The sequence below is a fragment of the Pteropus vampyrus genome, unplaced genomic scaffold (assembly GCF_000151845.1).
Source record: "Pteropus vampyrus isolate Shadow unplaced genomic scaffold, Pvam_2.0 Scaffold434, whole genome shotgun sequence".
Lineage (NCBI taxonomy): Eukaryota > Metazoa > Chordata > Mammalia > Chiroptera > Pteropodidae > Pteropus > Pteropus vampyrus.
Window position 1 is genome coordinate 203,153 of NW_011889215.1, and position 4,410 is coordinate 207,562.

At 38.2% G+C, this 4,410-nt stretch overlaps 1 pseudogene; it reads right to left on the reverse strand.

Moving 5' to 3' along the window:
* Window positions 1–1,735: 1,735 nt before the first annotated feature.
* On the reverse strand, window positions 1,736–3,479 carry LOC105306346 (annotated as a pseudogene).
* Window positions 3,480–4,410: the final 931 nt, after the last annotated feature.

The window sequence follows — 4,410 nt, forward strand, 5'->3', positions numbered from 1 at the left end:
CTGTAGAGTGTTACCCCTTTTCTAATAAATTTTCCTTTTGACTCTAACTTTGCTGTGTGTGTCGAATTCTTTCTTTGCTCTCTTTGCCAAAGGACCTTTCTTTGCCAAAGGACCCTCTTTTTCTCTCAGTTCAGGGCTTGGTCTTCCCCCATCAACTTAGGAAAATTTGCCCTGTCCTGCATCACTAGTTCCAAACCTGGACCTCCTGAAGCAGCAGCCATGCCCATGGCATCACTACTGCTTTTGGTTCTCCACACTTGATTCCACTGGGTTAACAGGCAGAGTTTTTGCAATGACACTGTGAACCCTGAGTGTTTTCTCCACATAAAGTTTTTCCACCAGGCCTCTGTTAGAGTGAAAGAGCCCACTTCCTGGGGCCTTACAAAAATGCCCCTATCATTTCATCTCTTTCCTTATAATAGGAAATTGACATCGTCCTTAAATGGGATTGGGGGTTAGAGTGTGCAGTTAAGACGAGGGAGGTTATTCCTCATTAGTACTCAAATAACGCAACTCTAACCAGTAAGCCCAATAGCAGAGAGAAATGACATGAGAAATATCCAGAGCAATGTTCATCAGCATCGAGGTCAGCCAAAGAAATCCAATTCAGTATGTCAAACTGGAAGGCCTAAGGTGGGTCCATGAGAAGGGAGAGAAAATAGAAATGAGCAACATTCAGAATGAGAAAGGGCAAATGACTACATAAGCAGAGGATGCTTTTAAAAAGCCCATACAGATTGATGCTAATAACTTTATTGGTATTAAGGATCTTTCTCGTCTGAATTTAATATTACTTTAGCTAAAATACAAACATTCCATGGCAGGTACAGTTTGACTTTTTTTTAAGGTCGAAAGGTTGAAAGAATTAGTTTTAAGAATTAAAACTGAAAAAGGGATTCATTTGATTTTCTTCTTTTCAGGAATTGTCTGCTAGGGCTAAGGGATACATTTTCCATGAAACCACTGGGATCTCGTAAAACAACTTAAAGTTAGAGCCAAAAGTTACCTTGGGAGGCAACTCTGCCAAAAGCCTATTTTCCAAATGAGGAAAAGTGGATGCACTTTTCCAAATTCACTTAGCTAATTATAATTAGTGAAGAACCTCTCAGACAGAATAAATTCAATGTGTTGGCAAGCCTTTCACAAGAGTGCTTCCCTAAGACTGTTACAATGAGCCCATTGTTTCTTCAATAAGTCATTAACATGATTGCTGTTGAGGGATGACATTCATCTTAGAGGGAGCTGCTGGTTAACCCCCTTGAGGTCCAACCATCTCAACACATCATTTCGTAAATCCTGCCTCAATTAATCCATCACTTCTGAATTTGGAATCTGATTAAACATTGGAATCTAATACAGACTGCCTGTGTTACCATGTTACCCAACTCTGGGTTTACTGCCCTATAGGACAATATCCTGAGCTGGTATCAGTATACATGAAAATAAGAAAGATCATAAATATCCAAGTCAGACTTTTGGTGTGACTCTCACTAGTGGGGACTTACAACGACAAAAAGGAGGAAACCCCAAACTTTAACCCATTTCTCATTTAGAACATAAGTGCAGCTTTCTGCCAACATTAGTTTAATTTTACATAAACATGCTCTTTGAGGCTGAAGCAAATCTGACTGGTTTTCAATGTGAAAATAAAATATAAAAACTGTTTTTGAAGTTATTTCTAAACAGAGCTTATCTCTAATCCTAATGTAACAGAAATGTATATGATGATCAATATTTAATAGTTTTTTTTTGTGTGGTAAATTTCAAAGCACAGAACAACACAAAGCAGAACATCACATTCTACACAAAAATATCTCATTTCTCTTCAGATCTCCTTGCTATCCTTGTCATTGTGTGAGGAGCAAACTTTGCAGCAACCAGTTGGAGTCTGTTTCCCCGATGTTGGTGGTGTGCTCTCAGGGAAATGTCTTACAGACAGGTGAAGGGGTGTGACATCATCAGAGCACCAACAACCTCAAAGATGTTGCTGTCCATGCTTTTCCAGCATTCTTTGAATCAACGTCAGTCTGAAGTTTACATGGCTGATCGTGTGTTCAGAATTGTCCTTCAACAGGATGTAGGAGTTCAGCACTGTAATGTTTAGAAGGTGGTGAAAGAATTTCTTATATCGAAACTTGTACCTTTTGCGCTCAATTGATAAGAAGTGAGTATGCAATCAGCCAAGTCCATTGCTCCTATATTCTCGTTATAATACACAATGACATATGGCTTCTTAGCTTTCTTTCCACTTCTGTTGTCTAGTTCAATCACTGTTTCATTGTGGAATGTTGACAACACTGTCACCTCCTTCTTGTAACGCCATTTCCGTGCCATAATTTCACCATAGAATCTGGCTACAGTCTCCTTTGCAATCCCTTTTTTCAGATCATTTGGCATCTGTTTTCTGTTCAAATGAGCTGTCCCTACTGCATCAGTCCTGTTTTGATGCAATTCTCTGAAAAGCATGGGAGATATACGAAAGTTATTGAAGAAAACACAATATCCTTGGCCAAGAAGGTCATTGATCAAGGCTAGAACAATGTGCGACGATTTTAGACTATAAGCTGACTCTTTCGGATTTATACTGGGCGTGTGATCAAGCACATTCCACAAGTAACCAGATTGACTTCTACAAAGTATATACAGCTTGAGACCGAATCATGCTCATGTGTCAGGATGTGGGATGTACTGCTTCATAGCTAACCTCCCCTTGCACAACATCAGTGATTCATCAACTACAATGTTTCTGTTTGGAGTATATACAGTTGAAAACTCATTTACAAGAAAGTTGAACACAAGTTTGATATTCTGCAATGAAGTATAGGCCTTTGATTGACCAGTGAACATGGAAGAATTGTTGACAATAATACAGGCACTAAAGCAAAAGTAAAAATCTTTCACCAGTCACAATTTGCCTGAGATCAGGTATATTCAAAAGAGGCCTTGTCAACTAAAACATCTCCAGCTCAGGTTTCTGCACAGTACCTTGCAGTAACATTACTGCAAAAAAGACTTTTAGTTTATCTTTGTCAATGTCTTTCCATTTATTCATTTACAAAAATCCTTTCCAACCAACTGGCTTCAAAGCCAACAAGGCAGTTTGAGCATTTGTTTCACTGGTAATTTTTGAAACTAATTACTCAGTAAAGAACAGTTCAAAATGCTGCAGTGAATCAGTGGTTATCATTGACATCAATTTTTCTGCTAGATGTGCCAGTAAAGTAATACCTTTGATGAGGAATCATAACACAAGTTGACCATTTCAGAGTGTGACCCAAGTTAACTGACATAGGGCTATTTCTATCAGATTCCAAATCAGGTGGAGGTCTGACTATATAGTTTTCAGAAGCACTATCCAAAAAATCATCAGAATCATCTATTTTGGAAAAATTGGATTCATCAAATGAATCTTTGGCTAACAACAAGAGAATGATGTTAACAACACATGCAGGAAAGCTATGTTTTCTAGGATTTGACATTTTCAGTAATCACAAATTACTGTATTTCCTAAATGGAAATACCACTACTAAAAACAAAATGCATTGTAAATAGAATGATGTTGTTTGTTTTCAAAGACTATCAATATACTAGAGTGATGCAAAAATAATAATAAAAGTAAAACATTTCATGGCAAACTTTGGGGATATGGTTAGGACTGTAATCTGCAAATACACCGGCAAGTATTTTGGGGGCAAACGGGAAATGGGTTAAAATATTTTGCCCAAAAAAATACAATCCTATAAGTCAAATTGGAGGGTCTAAGATGGTTAAAGATAAGCCCATAAGGAATGAGAGAAAATATAAAGATGCAACATTCGGGATGAGAAAGGACAAATGACTGCTTAGACAGAGGACGCTTTTTAAAGTTTTTTTTTCTTTTTAGTTTCCTCCCCTGTAACTCTTCATCTTTACTTTCTTCTCAAACATGGTATTTGTTATATAAACTTTCTCACTTACTTCCACATAAATGCAAGTACATTTCTGCTACCCACATTGCCTTTGTTGTTTCATCGTGACACAGACGCAACTATGAAATAGTGAATGTTGGCTTCTGCCACCCTCACTTAGGAATCCTCACTTTCCTCATCCCTGTACAAGGCATGTGCAGACCTCATGAACTAGACCTTGCTCTACTCCACACACACACCCTAGGCAATTGTATGTCTTAGATGGTGTCAACTGCAAAGAAACATGCAATCATACCATTCTTGGACAAAAGATCTTTGGAAAGAGTCAATTTCCCTTCACTTCTACCACCATCTCCCTCCATTCTGGCAATACAAAGCCTGAGCCCAAAAAGAATAGCTCCAGTAATGGGAGGGCATTACTGAAACTATCAAATATAAGACAACAGTAGGTAAGGGCTATGAAGGCCAGTCTGGAGGTAGAATCTACTATGCAATTCTACCA